Source organism: Triturus cristatus, chromosome 2_2 (genome assembly GCF_964204655.1).
Source record: "Triturus cristatus chromosome 2_2, aTriCri1.1, whole genome shotgun sequence".
NCBI classification, from domain to species: Eukaryota; Metazoa; Chordata; class Amphibia; order Caudata; family Salamandridae; genus Triturus; species Triturus cristatus.
Genome location: NC_140582.1, coordinates 426,122,397 through 426,138,523, shown reverse-complemented (window position 1 = coordinate 426,138,523; position 16,127 = coordinate 426,122,397). Strand labels below are relative to the sequence as shown.

Sequence of the window (16,127 nt, the reverse complement as noted above, 5' to 3'; positions counted from 1 at the left end):
GAGTCGGAATTGATTTCCTTGCTAATCAGCTTTCTTTAAGATAAAAGTCTCCCTCTGCTGAGGAAGATTGGCCCTTCACATCTGAATCTCGCAGAGTTTGCAAATGCCTATTACAATCGATCTAATTTGACTTTAGACTGTATGTTATTCATTTAGAAATACAAATTCAAGATGAAAATTACTCTGCTGATTCTGATTCATTTTTTGTTTGTGGCTAAATTTAATTTCTTTTGGTGGTTTCCAGAACGAGAGGAAGGATTCCTAGAGAGACATTTATAATATTGTATATAAGCGATTATCTTATTACTGGACCTCATTTGATAATTGCTCATTCTCTAAATCTTCCAGTCCCTTCCAGCACAGAACAAGAGCACCAGAGGACTAAAGAAATTTGGTATGAGGATAAAAAGTAATCTGGGAGAAGAGAAAACAAATAATAATAGTTTATGCTACGTCTCCCGGTGCCCACACCTGTTATTTCTAATGTCATGGATTTGAACATAAAACACATGGACCACCAGGCTTCACCATTGTTGTTCTGGGTGCAATTGTGGACCACAACAGAACTAGCAAGTTATAAAGAAGGGCTTGAAGAGATTCTAAGGTCTGACCAAGGCACTAGCCTCCAGTGGGTCAAGCATGTGCACACATGGTTTTGCAAACTTGGGTTGAAGCATTTCTAGGAAGCACTTTATTGTCAGCAGCCTCCAAAAAAACACATTGCAAACCGCTTTCTGGGCGTTCATACAAAATAGTGTTTCCCATAGCCCAGATATTGGTAGATTAACGTCTCAGTTCCTTCCTGTAAAACCAACCTTGGCTTTTGAGCAATATCTAGATGAAGTGCAGCCCCAGCTGTCAAAATCTTTGTACATGTACAGCGTAATGGGGTTGAAGAACTGGTGAGAATAATAATGAAGACTGCTGTGTACATGCCAATCCAATGTTCAAGAAAATGATTTACACTTATTATTCTTCTGCCCAGCATATGCCATGCCAAGGCAAAAATGGATTAAACCCATTTGTCGAAACTTGGGAACTAGGTCTTGTTTTGAGGCGAAAAGAATACTAAAAACTGACACTTCACAGAAAATAGTTTTTAGTGTTAGCAGATATTTGTTCGCTGTGGGTATATTAAGAGGAAAAAAGAGTTGAAATTGTAATGTTCTAAATTAAATGTGTTGTCCTAATATCTAATATGCACTTTTCTGCATCTGCACTTCAGAACTGTCCTGAGATTAGGCAGACCGTGTTGCTGTGTATGCTACGTCCTGCTCAAGTTCGCTTATAAGCCCCTTTAAAGCACTTGCTGTTTAGATTCTATAAGAGTAAGGTCTATTCATTTACATGTACTATTCTAGTATTTGTATCTTACCAACCAAACCTGGATTTTCTATTCTCTTCATGTTTCAATTACATTGGACTGTAAACTTAGCATTTTTATTGTATTTTACTTGATATATCGATTGCAGGTATTTTATTCTAAATGTAAATATTTTAGTATCCCAATTTGTCTAAGGCGGCACCATTGGAATGTTTTGTATTTTAACTGTGTTTTATCAATCAATATGTATGAATTGCTTATTATGCATCTTTTATGGGCTTTTTTCAAACCGAAATAAAGATTAATGAATGAATGAATGAATAAACCATTGGATATTATAATCTGTACAGTGCTCTTGTGGAGGCCAACGACATAGCTGCGGACCAGTCTGGTCCAATGCTGTTCAGGAGGAGGCAATGATTTCAGAGTGTGGGCTGGGATTTGAACCAGTGGAAGCAGTTTGCAGCAGCATCGATTCTCGGAAAGGATCCCATATGTCTTTAGGCCTGACTCTAGCAGTCTGCAGCAATGTAGAAGTTTGTGCTCAATCATAACTAAATGTATTATCTGTTAACCAGTCCTGATGTTCAGCGAGGGGACTCTTTAAGTGTGCCCGATGCGATACCGGGCAATCACTAACAGGAAGGCCACCAGTTTTCTGCTAGGACAAGCAATATGAGCAACATAGCCTAGGATCATGGATTGTTGCACACACAGAATTCTAGAGCCAATGATTTAACCAATCGTATCAGTGACTTCAGACCAGAAAGAATATAATAGGAGACAGGCCCAGTCCAAATGTAGAAAATCTGCAGCGTCAGTAGAACATCATATTGGGGACTGTGTGAAGTTAATTTGGTGTAAACACTGTGGAATGAAATAAACCTGCTTAATTAAAGTAAAGTGTGTGAGTATGTGTCTTTGGTTAATGGACATTTGTTTTATATGTTCATAGCAGTGCCCCCATACCTTGGGAGAGACGGGTACAGCAAACACTCCCATCAATCCCCGGGGTCATTCGCGGAGTGGGGGAGCAACAACTCTGTCATTTTGTACAACTGAGAAACCTAGCCTCCAGTAGTGGTCAAGCACTACATCTGTGTAAGAAAGGAGAACCCCCTTTGTTCATGGGCAAAATCAGCCCACTGTGCTGCAACTCTGTGGCGTAGTCGGTAGTAAATGAATAAATCAAGTGCATTAAGGTTGCTCAAAGCCTGGAATTGTTTCAGTGTACAAAAGAGACTGTCCCGAAAAAGCAGTCCAGCTAGGGGAACACCAAGGCGCAGTAGTGTGGAGCCTGCAGCTCCATCCAAGGATGGAGATAGGGGTGGATTGTCAAGGACAGGCATGGCTGCTTAGTAGGCCGGGTGAAATCCGCCATGATCACATTACTGAAATTGTGCAATGTATAGTTACAATGTATTTATTGGGTCAGGGAGTGGGGTATCTAGAGCCATGTCAAGGTGGGCCTATCTTCAGCTGGTTTATCTTGATTGGGATATGCAATTTGTGCTAGACTGACAAATAGCTTAATGTGCTTGTGCTGCCAGGAGGCATCATTTTGGGCCAGGGACCGCACAAGCCGCCCCATCCACAGGCTCTAGTAAGTCTTTCCCAGCTCACATGCGGTATCCTGTATCCTGCCACCCGATATATAAATGCAAAAACAACAGTTGATGGACAGAATGCAGAACAATGTCATACATTCACCCCAGTACAGAGATCTGGGCCTGAATCCATCGTTTTTTTGCTCACCATGCCATTCCAGTTTGAACCCAGCCATATGCAAATCCGTCTTGACCCTGTGCCTCATGGGAACAGTCCAGCCCGAACTGCCAAGCCAGGTCCTCCCTGGACTGGAAACAAGCATTCTAGGACCGATTTCGGGGTTTCACCCCTCTTCAGCCAGGATAGCTTGATTCCAGTGGCATGGAGAGCACGGGACCCACGTCTGGGCATACCCGTCCCACTCGGGGTGACAAATGCAAAAACAATCGTTGATGGACAGAATGCAGAACAATGTCATACATTCACCCCAGTACAGCGATCTGGGCCTAAATCCATAGTTTTTTGCTCACCATGCCATTCCAATTCCAGTCCTGGATGATGAGGGGTGAAACCCCGAAACCGGTCCTAGGATGCTTGTTTCCGGTCCAGAGAGGACCTGGCCTGGCAGCTCGGGCTGGACTGTTCCCATGAGGCACAGGGTCAAGACTGATTTGCATATGGCCAGGTCTAAACTGGGGTGGCATGGTGAGCAAAAGAATGATGGATTTAACCCAGATCTCTTGACTGGGGGTGAATGTTTTGATTTGTTCTGCATTCCATCCATCAATTGTGTGTCTTTTGCTTCCTCGCCCTAAGTGTGCCGGGTATGCCCAGACTTGGGTCCCGGGCTCACTGTGCCACTGGAATCATGCTATCCTGGCTGATGAAGGGTGAAACCCTGAAACCGGTCCTAGGATGCTTATTTCCCGTCCAGGGAGGACCTGGCTTGGCAGTTCGGGCTGGACTGTTCCCATGAGCCACAGGGTCAAGACTGATTTGCATATGGCCAGGTCTAAACTGGGGTGGCATGCTGAGCAAAAGAATGATGGATTTAACCCAGATCTCTTGACTGGGGGTGAATGTTTTGATTTGTTCTGCATTCCGTCCATCAATTATGTGTCTTTTGCACCCGATATTATTTGTATCCGGAGTTGGGCAGAAAGTTTTCTACCTGGAGAGATGGGGATGTTTGTTAAGAAATATAGTAGATTACAGAGGACCACCATCTTCACTAGTGCTACTCTGCCCGCAAAGGAAAGAGGTGGAGTTATCCAGAGCTTGACTCATGTCTCAAGTGTACCAAGCACAGTGTTGTAATTGTACCGTAGGACTGAATTAGTCATTTTAGGTAGACGTGTGGCAAGATAGTGGACTGAGTCACTTCTGCACTCTAGAGGGAAGCCCAAAGAGAATGGCTGTGTGACATCCGTAAGCGAAAAATGTATAATTGTCGCCAATGTATGCGTAGTACAGCATAATAGCCGAAGAAGATGATGTTATGGATAATCGGTCCGTATTGACTTCCGGATTCCTAACGAATAGAAGAATATAGTCAGCAAGTGGCAACACTTCCAGGTTTGTCTGTTCAAAATGTCTTCTCACATTGGGAACTTTTTCTGCAGCTCCAGCGTTCTTCTTTGAAGGCTTCATTTTAGGTGATCTGAGGTTGCAGAGCATGTCCGTGTAATGAGCTCAAACTCAAGCGAACTGAACTCTGTAATGTCTTAAGTAGCCTTTTCAATGAGCTAAGCTTACACTTGAGTTCTGGCTACCACATTTATTTTGGTCGCACTAGAAAATATCAAAAGGACACTCAGAAGAATTTCTAAACCTCCTCAAGTCTCTCATGGACTTCATGAAGCTCCCACTGATGATGCTTATTCAAAGGCCTTGATGACCCCCCTAAAATGGTTAGATACATTTTTGTTGCAATTTGTCCTGTTTTTATAACTAAGCATTTAGGTAATACATTTTTATGGTTTTTATATCGATTTCCTTTAGGGCATCAATTAAATTATGACTCAACTTTACTGCTTGTGTTTTTTTTTATTCTTGCACTCACCGTCTCCACTGGAGAGATTAAACCGTGAGTTCACTCAACGTATCTAAGACTTATATAAAAATATATGTGTCATACCAGTAGCTATGGCATACGAACACGTAATAATTGAAATGTTTACTGATATTAGTGAAACATTATATTGTTATTTATTAAATGTGTGCTTTTAGTGAATGGTTTCCTATCTTCCTATCTGTGTCTGGTATTGTTCTTGACCTGTATTTTATTCAATGAAGGGACATGCTTGTTTTTTTTTACAGATGACTTGTAAAAAGTACTGAGGTCATCGGCAACTTCGTTCAAGCTATTTTCCAACAGTTCACTATAACAATTACCATTTAAAGCATATCCCCTGCAGACTAATTACAAGTAAAAGTCAAGGAGCAAGAGACTACCTCCTCTGAGATACAAATGACTACTGTGTGACTGTAGCAACACAAATTAGAATCTGAATAAAAATGAACAGAAATTCAAAATTTTGGATTATAAAATGACATTTTAATGAAGAACACAGTCAGGATGTTTTATTCTGAAAGGCCAGCTCACAGTAGTTCTTCACACTGTACTTCTGTGACTCATTAAGTCAAGGTCAAGTCTACCCATCATTAAATCCTCCTGCAAAATCTTGGCTGGATTGTTTGCTCTGGCTCCTGTTATGCAAATGGAAGATGCATAAACTGTCAGGTAAACTGAAGATGCAAATGACTGTATATTAAACCTCTCGCACTTTGATGCAAGCATTCAATTGGAGTGTACCTCTCAATGTGAGAGAAACCTAGTTAATAATGCCATTGGCACTGTCCATATAATAAACAGATTGCACAATCAACATACTGATCAAAGGTCACAATTTCCACAACAAGCAGGTAAGGAAAGGTCCTAAGCACAACAAGGCATGTTGCAGCCTACTTACTGCTTTAATGCTGTCAATTTATCCGCCTTAATTTGTATGTTGCAGGCAGATCTATTTCTGAGTTCCCGATGTGGGAAATTGACGTAGGGGAATCTTCAAAGAAGTGGACACAGTCAATATTGTGAGACCAGAGAACTTGCGGTAGTCTCGCAAAAGGTATTTCTGTGGCAGCCATTTTGAATCAGGAAAGCATTTAAGCACAGTAGGCTGAAGTGCATCACTTGACAATCTGAATTAGTCTGGACCAGAGCATTTCTTTGTATCGAAGAATTCCTGTTTGCTGGTAACCAGTATACCTTTCCTTTGTGGAGGTCACAAAATACTTTTTCTGGATGGATTCTTAAGGGATTTTGACATTGTGGTCCTGATTTCGAGTTTTGGGCAGCCGCAGCTCATGCAGGTAAGAGCGGTGGGACCATGTTTTCCCTTGTCATTGTCTGTCAAAATACCCCCCACACGGCCCCACCGCTCTTACCTGTACGGGCCACGGCTGGTTTTGGAGGTGGGTGTCTCCATCACAACCGTGGCAGGTACAAGTTGATGAAACAAGTTGCAGAAGCGCGGTTAGTAAACTTGGTTTATTTAAATCCGTGGAAATACACTCCACCCGCAGCAAGAGCGTCCCCTCAGTTAGACGTCCGAACGGCAACTGCTAAAATGCCATTCGAATGTCCACGAAGAAGAATGCCATGCCCGAGCTACATTTCAAAGGTACACAATACATAACATCTAGGAAAGGCATAGCGCGCCTTACACTCTAACATGGCGCGCGATACCGAATCGCTACACTACATCACCTTCCCCCTTTTACAGAAATCAAAGAAGATACATTGTCAAAGATAAAATTATTCCATTTTTTTTTTCATATTAATACATATCTAAACAACGCTATTCCCTTAGTACCTAACAAAATCCTTGAGTCTCCTGGGAATCCTAGAAGTGCGTCCACTGGAAGTGTGGACACTGCTCGTACTCTCATAAGACTGTGTTGAGGTTTTATTCACACTAGAACGTGAACACTCCCCCATAGATACAATACTTGACCCCTGAGAACTAGGGACTTCATTAGCCAGGGTGCGCGTACATGGAACCCCATGCAATTCATTCGATTTCAACCAATGACCCCAGTGAAGGTCGTCACGCACCTTATCTTGTTGTCTTTCTAACAAGGTCTTGGCTTGCATGTCAGAAACCTTAACGAGTTGCCTCTTGTTCCACCACCCTCTACTTCCAACAAAAGCGGCTCCTTTACTTACTTTACACACCCTTTCTGGTTTTAAAAACTTTGATTCCCCTTTTCTTACTTTAGTTGGTTTCTTAATTAGGACCCAATCTCCCACCAACACATCTTCTTTTGTGAGATGACACCTCTTATCAAAATTTTCCTTCATTAGTAATTGCTTTGAGCAGACCTTCTTGGTGACATCCTTAATATCTATCTTCTTCTCATTAGATCTCTCTTTTAACCAAGATGGAAATAGAACAGTGTGTGCTTCCCTACCTCTTAATAATGTAAAAGGAGATACCCCTGTTGAACAGTGAGGGGAGGTATTATAGCTCCACAATTTTTCCTCCAGAAATGCATTCACATCCAAGCCCGCCGCCAGGGCGGTCTGGATGCCTTCCTTCACAATCTTATTCCCCCTTTCGACCAAACCATTGGAGGTCGGGGAATACAGAGCTACCTTGAGGTGTTTTACATCAAGCTGTCCCAAAAAAGTACATATTTTTTCTGACACAAAATGCGTGCCATTGTCTGTGACAATAACCTTTGGAGCACCCTCGATTGAAAAAATATTCCTCAAAAACGCTAACGTTGACTCTGTATCAGGAGATTCAATGAAACTATAATACATCCATTTGGAAAAATAATCCACCGCTAGTCAAATAAATTTTTTATCTTGATTAAGAACTGAGTACGGTCCGGAGAAATCTAGACCAATTTTTTCCCATGGGGAACTCGGAAATTCAGTAGGATGGAGCGGGGTTTTCAAAGTTCGCCAATGCTTATCTGATAACAAGCACTCAGGGCAATTATCGATGGTGGATTTCACCTGTGAATCTATCGCAGGCCACCAATAATGCTGCTTAATCTTCATTGCAGTCTTCGTGGACCCTAGGTGGCCTAAATGTGCGTTGTTTATAATTACAGCACGCAGATCAACCGGTGGAACAAACCTGTCCCCCCGAAGAACAACTCCATTTTCAACTGACAACTCACTTGCCACTTGAGCAAAAGCTCTAAGATCTCCGCCCAAATTCCTAGGTTCAGGCCATGAACTTGATGAATACTCAATTACTTTCTTTAGGACTGCATCTTTGCCACATGCGTCTTTCCATGCGTTCTCTGACAATATCGAATCATACACTTGAATCGCATCCACCACCGCAACACATTCCACATCATCCACCAAAACGTCATCTTCGTCATCCTTATCCATTAACAACCTTGATAAGCAGTCCGCTCTAAAATTTTTCCCACCTGGAATGTGTCTGACAGAGAAATTAAATTCTTGGACTTTGGAGACTAACCGCATAAGCCTAGCTGACATGCTAGCAGAATTAATATTATTAAAAATGTACACTAGCGGTTTATGGTCTGTTACTAACTCAAATTTCCGCCCCCAAATGTACATTTTGAATTTATGTATGGCCCATACACACGCTAGGGCTTCCCTCTCTATTGTGCTGTATAATCTTTCACATTGTTTCAATGATCTGGAGGCAAATGCCACGGTCTGCTTACGCCCATTTACGCTCTGACTCAGTACTGCCCCTAACCCAGACATGCTAGCATCTACTGTTATGGTGGACATACAATCATCTCTAAATGCGAACAAGGCTTGAGCAGAAACGATCAGTTTCTTAACCTTCCTGAATGCTGACTCCATATCATCACTCCACTTGAAACTATGTCCTTAAATCAGCAATCCACGCAAAGGCTCTACAGACTGGGCATAATTAGGTACAAACCTAGCGTAGTATTCCGCCAACCCCAGGAACGAACGCAAAGCGTCCTTATCGTTCGGAGCTTTAGCCTCTTCAATTGCCCTAATTACTGAAAATTTGGGTTTGATTCCATTCTCGGACACCTGTGTCCTAAATATTCCAGTTCCTGCACCGCAAATTTGCATTTGTCTGTTCTTACTGTCATTGCTCTGGATTCGAGAACAGCCAAAACCTGTCTTAAGATTTTATCGTGTTCCTCAAGAGACTTAGCATGGCTCAGGATGTCGTCCAAGTATGCCTGGACCCCCACGATCCCTTCGAAGAGGGTTTCCATTAATTTTTGGAACACGCTTCCAGCTGACGCTAACCCAAATGGCAGTCGAAGAAATTTATACGCCCCGAATGGTGTCACAAAGGTAGTTAAATCTTGTGATTCTTTTGACAATGGAACTTGGTGGTACGCTGATCTGAGGTCAATTAACGAAAACCACTTTGCCCCTTCTAAATTCGCGAGAAGTTCGTGGATTCTGGGCAGTGGGTGGCAATCCACCACTATATTCTTGTTGAGCGTGCGCAAGTCGGCACAAAGCCTAATTTCGCCAGATTTTTTTCGTGCAACTACAATGGGGGACACCCACTGCGAAGAATCCGTTGGGGTTATAATCTTTTGCTCGCACAAATTTTTCAACATGAGTTTAAGGTCCTGACGAACACTCATCGGGACCGAGCGAACCTTATGGGAAATCGGTTGTGCTCCTGGCATTAGTTTAATGTGGTGTTCCACCCCTCTAACTTTCCCAACCGTTTCCCTAAAAACAAGTTTAAACTCCCTTAAGAGGTCATGTAACTCGCCATTATTACCCGTTTCTATTGACTCGATGTTGCAAACAGGTAACTCTCCTAGCTTAATCGGGTTCTCGTCGCCCGGAACTAAATACAACCCCATACGGGCTAGATCCTTCCACCCAATTATATTCTTGCCCTTCTCTGCCACGTAAATTTTAGTCATGGTCTCTCTCCCCAGACATTGAACAATGCCAGAAAAGTACCCCAGCATATCTATATCTTTTTCCCCGAATGCTTTGGGGTGCACATCTGACATGAGTAAATCCTTGTCCTTCCAAAATTCGTAAAATGTCGTGTCTCTCAGAATAGTTATCGGTGACCCTGAATCCGCCATAACCTGTAATGAAATATTATCGATTACAGCAGCACATAAAGGACCCTTGATACAATACGATCCACAATCCAAAGTTACAATAACATTGTTCAATGAACTTGTACATGCATCCACCTCGGTTTCTAAACATTGAATATTAATTGGTTTCTTAGCATTCCTGCAAACCCCCTGAAAATGGCCTATTTTCTTGCAAATCACACACCGTTTCAAAAGTGCTGGACATCCCGGGAAATTAACAATGTGGTTTCTAGATCCACATCTATAACAGAACACATTTTGTTTTTTCTGTACAAATTTTGTACCCTTGGACTTCACACTGACTGACGCTAATGTATTTTCTTGATCTACCTTCGGTTCAATAACATTAATACCAGTTTTAGTGTCAGCTTGTATCACGTTACTTGTAATTGTTGAACGTTCAATGCTTAGGGCCAACTCGATGACTTCAGACAAAGGCGGGTTTTTACAACTCAAGATCCTTTGTCTGATTTTACGTGATACGCAATTGAAAACAAACTGGTCTCTTATATAGTTATCGGATAATGGACCAAATCCGCAGGTAGTAGCCAACACCCTCAGAGCGGAAATGTACTCTTCCACTTTCTCCTCTTCCTTCTGTTTCCAAGAGTAAAAATTGTGTCGTTCAAGCATAATATTGGGTTCATCTTCAAATTGCTTTTTGAGTCTAGCCACGGCCTCTACATATACATTCCAACGATTATCCCCGGACTGTGCAGCTGGTGGCGGAATAGGGACGATACTATCGAAGATTCTTTGAGCCGCCTGACCCAGGCACCCAAAAAGTATAGCGAACTTGCGAGCAGGAGAGTATCCGTCAGCATCTATCGCTACGAGGTGGTTCTCAAAAAGCCTAAACCATTCCATCCAGATAATAGGTGGACTACCAGGCTTGCTTAAAAATGGTGGTGGTTGAGTAAGGTTGAGGCCGAGTTGTTGATTGTTTGAAGACATTTCTTATCCTGAACGCTTATTCACCAAATGTCACACAAGTAATCCTAAAATGGATCAGTATGGACGTTGAATTATGTAATGTGTTGGTATAAGCTCATGAAAGTCTTTTTTTTTTTTTTCTTTAAAAAAAAAAAAAAATAATCAACTGTGAAAATGAACTCCAAGTATTCTGAATATATAATGCTCTCTTCTCTTTTTAAAAATAAATAATGATGTGTGTATCCTTGAAATATACACCGAATAAATAAAATCCAGCAAATAGTCTCTTCAAAAAGACTAGCGATGCGCTGCTAACATGAAACGCCTGCTTTGTACCAATTATGACGTGCGTGTCGTTGAGATGCAACACGCAGGCAGGCAGCAGCCGATTCACCCTTTAAGCCGGTAGAGTTGCAAAAGTTTATCCCAATCCAAGATGGCGTCACGTTATTAACGTGTCGACGTCACTTGGAGGAATGGTTCGGTAGATATGCGCATGCGCGGGGACACGATGATCTCCCAACCATCGATGAATGAGGAACGCCCAATTAAAACCTCTTTTAATTTACCTCTGGATGTTCTTTCATTACCCAAGAGGCGATCGACGAAGTCCTAACTTGATGGCATCCACATCGACGGCGCTGAAACTTCGCACAGGGAGCGTGCCGAAATTCACCAAAATCCGCGTGGTTCGACGGGTGGAGTAAATCCCGATCGTCGCCAGATGAAACAAGTTGCAGAAGCGCGGTGAGTAAACTTGGTTTATTTAAATCCGTGGAAATACACTCCACCCGCAGCAAGAGCGTCCCCTCAGTTAGACGTCCGAACGGCAACTGCTAAAATGCCATTCGAATGTCCACGAAGAAGAACGCCATGCCCCGGGCTACATTTCAAAGGTACACAATACATAACATCTAGAAAAGGCATCGCGCGCCTTACACTCTAACATGGCGCGCGATACCGAATCGCTACACTACAAGGTCACAAAATACTTTTTCTGGATGGATTCTTAAGGGATTTTGACATTCTGGTCCTGATTTCGAGTTTTGGGCAGCCGCAGCTCATGCACGTAAGAGCGGTGGGACCATGTTTTCCCTTGTCATTGTCTGTCAAAATACCCCCCACATGGCCCCACCGCTCTTACCTGTACGGGCCACGGCTGGTTTTGGAGGTGGGTGTCTCCATCACAACCGTGGCAGATAACCTGTCCACCTTATTTTATGTGTCATCGGACCTAATGCTCATATGATAATGCGGATGGGATAGCCGCTAAGTTTGTAACAGAGTAACACATCCGCCAAATTTGTTGTGATGATAAACAGGCTGTGCCATAAATGTTTCAGATAAAATGTGCTACATGCATGCGATGTCTCAACATAAATTACATGAACCCTTAATAACAACTGTCAATTGGTATTATTTATGTGTTTTAATTTAAATGAGCCCCTAGCAACAACTGCAGATATTTACTATTCATAAGTTTTGTCATAGCTCTTGTCTAAACATAATTCAGAATGCCATTTTTTGAGAGATTGAAACGTACTTCATCTCTGTTTCTTGTGCTACTTTCCAGTTCGATTTCAGTTTGTATTTTTTACTTACTTCTAATGTAGCACAGGTAATTGTTATTTTAGCACAAGCTAAAGGTAGACAATTTTTCTCGTAAATACCTCTGTGTTTAATGAATGCTTGTTGCTTTTCTCATATATTCCATAATTTTTTATATCTCTTGGTAGGTAACGCAAAGAAAAATAGTTACGTTAGAAGGTAAATATCATACATCCTCATTAGTAGCATATTTGAGTGATTAAAGACTTTATTTAAAACATATATTAATAATGAGTTTTCTTTTCTAGAGGAACGAAGATATATGAAAGTCCATGTGGGACCAAGTTCACATGGATAGTCCCGGAAGAGAATTATCCATCTCCATCAGTAAACATCTTGAGATGATTTTATTTTCCTTCTCTCATCTTATTTCCTCCCCCCTTTTGTGTATCCATGTCTACCCAGTGCAGTCGATGTGTAGGCGAATCCACGTCACGTCACACTCGAAGAACTCAGCACAGTCCGCAACCCACAAGTTCGACTTTACAGTGCTGACACTTACTCTGTCTGCTAAAATTAAACGTTAATGTAATTGACCTACAATTATTGCCAATTTTTTTCGTTCGAGATTTGTTGGCAAGGTTAAATTGGAATGCCAAATCCCCTCAAGAATCTCTATGGGGAATGAGAGAATTTAACAAACCTTTTTTCAAATGGAGTGCAGATGCTATTGTAACTGAGCAGGATAACACTGCGGGCCAGTTCCTGCTGGGATTTGGTTCTCCAAACATTATTGCTTTGGACTTCTCAGTGGTGAACCATTGTTGGAATTTGTAGGTCTTTCTTATTTGTGCATAACTTCTATGAGTGGAACTCATTATAAGCATCAAGGGAAGACTGCCGCCAACTGACGATGCAACACTGAGGCAGAATATTGAGCTGAGGATCCCTGGCTGAACACCTATGGAACAAAAACAGTTTCATGGTGTGACAAAAATACTTTGGGTCTGATTTCAATGTCGGTCGGAAAGCCTCTGACTGCTGGTCAGAGGCTTCCAGACCGTCAGCGTAAGTTTTTAACTCCGACTGCCGTATTTCAATGATGGCAGTCGAAGTCCAAACCGCCTAGGGAATGTCACTCAGTTCAGATGGGCACAAGGAGCCCGTCGGCCAGTCGTAAGGGCCTCATAATCCCTAACAGATGGCGTTTCTGCTGCCGGGATTATGATGGCACTTTCCGACATCAGTTCCATGTCAGCCTTTCTGACATGGAACTGTTATGTTATGTTATCGGAGCTTATAGCATGCACGGATACTCCAAAGAGTGTCCCGGTGCAGACCTTGAGAAGTGAAGGGTGACTGGTTAAATAAAAAGGAAAGTTTTCAGTCTTTTTTAAAAAAGAGTGGGGTCCTGGATGCTGCGAAGAGCAAATGGAAGTGAATTCCAGGCAGCAGCAGCCCTGAAAGCAAGAGAGCTTCCACCCATCCTTGGCAAACGTAAGCGAGGAATATGTGCGAGAAGCTGAGCGAAGCTGTCTCGCTAGGGTGTAGAACATAAAGCGTTTCCTTAAATAGATTGGGCCGGAGTCATGTACTGCACGGTGCGCCAGGACCAGGGCTTTGAACTTAATCGTTCGGCTACAGGCAACCTGTGGAAAGTGTGCAGATGCTGCCTTACACTGCTTCTTATTGGTATGTTGAAAAGAAGCCTGGCCGCAGCATTCTGGACTACCTGCAGTCTGTTAAGCAAGTAGCCTGGTAGGCCAACATACAAGGCGTTGGCATTGTCAATACACAAAAGTATCAAGGCCCGAGAGACCATTTCTTTGGCGGCCCTAGGGAGGAGGGGTAAAGGTTTTCTGAGGGATTTGAGTATCCCGAAGCAGTTCCCAGCAAGTTTCTTAATCTGAGTGGAGAAAGACAAGTTCTCTTTGAACCAGACCCCAAGATTCTTGGCTGGTTGCCCTTTTGAGGCCGGCAAAGGATAGTCAGCCAGCCAGAGTGCTTCCCTAAACTGAGGTGGGAAACTACCATAAAGGAGGATTTCAGATTTGTCCTTGTTACATTTAAGTTGTGCAGGGGAAAGCCAATGAAAGACAACTGTCAGGCAGTTTTTTGCAGAGGAGGTGGAACACTCAGCTTTTCCCCAAGTAAACGGGAGCTGTGTGTCATTAGCATAAGAAATAATTTTGGCACCAAGATCCTTCACCAACTGAACCAAGGAAGTCACATAAATGTTAAAAAGAAGGGGGCTCAATGAGGACCCCTACGGCACCCCAGTGGACACCCTCTGCAGTGTCAAGACGAATGAGGGGAGCCATATCTGTTGCGTGTGATCCTCCAAGAATTATTTCAACCAGCACCAGGCAGTGCTGGATATTCCTTTGTCCGCAAGTCGAGCAAGCAGCAGGGAGTGGGGTACGGTTTTGAATGCTGCCTAAAGGTCCAGCAAAATCAGAGCTGCCCTTCCGCATTCCCGAATGGCTTCCGAGACTTCCACTAGAGCTGACTTGGTACTATAGGAGGCTCTGAATCCAGATTGGGCTGGATGAAGTAGGCCCGAGCTTTCAATTACGTCTGTAAGTGGTTTATTAAAAACATTTTCACAGACTTTCGCCATGCTGGGTAAAAGGGAGATGGGACGGTAGCTCGCTGGGATTAGCAGGTCTAACGATGGCTTTTTAAAAGTGGCAGAATCTTAGCCTGTTTTCATGCAGCAGGAACAAGGGCTTCCTGGAGGGACAAATTGATGAGCCTGTTTACTTCCGGGTTAATTGTCTCTGCGACTGAAGCCAGGAGTCGAGCTGCACAAGGGTCAGATAGAGAGCCTGATTTCAATGCCTTGAGGACCCTAAGTCAGTCCTCCAGATTGATTGGTGTAAAGGCCATCAGAGAAGGAGGTGGAACAGGCGGACCTGCCGGTGGTAGGGTCGGGGCCAAGGCCTGGTTGCAGATAGTGAACGACGACTGTATAGATCGGATCTTATCCATAAAGAAACTTGAACAATGGAGAAGCTCTCCTTGGAGTTATTTCTGGCTAGATTAATGCGAGCCGTATAGTAAAGGCTTTTAGCATGGGCTACAGCGGTATAATACATTTTCTGGGATTTCCTAAGCGTCAGCTTCGCCAAAGGACAAAAATCATTCCGCCAACAACGCTCCAATTTTTTGAATTGCTGTTTCAGTTTTTTAAGTTCAGGCGTAAACCAAGGTTTTGAGGGAGAATCCCTCGACCGCCTGTGGAGGGGCGAAGGAGAAAGGAGATCCACCGCTTGCATGATCCAACTGGAAAAGCTAGCGAGCGCTCCCTCTAGATCATTAGAAAGAGCTGGCCTTGACCCAGCCAGAGCACGGCGAAAGTTAGGGGGTCGATTTTGGCGGAGGCAGGACCTTGACCAGCCCGGTCCGGTAGATTATTGCCATCAGAAACCCAGGAAAAATAGGACAGGAAATGGTCGGACCAAAGCACCGGCAGAGGATCTTCAACCGAAATGGTAAAGTTGGAACAAATGAGATGAAGAATATGACCGCCAAGATGAGTCGGTAGATTAACCCATTGAGTGAACTGCTGTCGGAAGGTGTTTTTTGGGGCCTCTAGCAGGGACCCCATCTCTTCCTGGCCTCCGGTTGTGGTCCAGGGGGTCACCATAGTGCC

At 43.2% G+C, this 16,127-nt stretch overlaps 1 protein-coding gene across 1 annotated transcript in view; it reads right to left on the bottom strand.

Moving 5' to 3' along the window:
* Positions 1-16,127, bottom strand: part of LOC146862311 (N-heparan sulfate sulfotransferase 4) — a 1,181,511-nt gene that overhangs the window by 219,562 nt on the left and 945,822 nt on the right. The window lies entirely within an intron of this gene.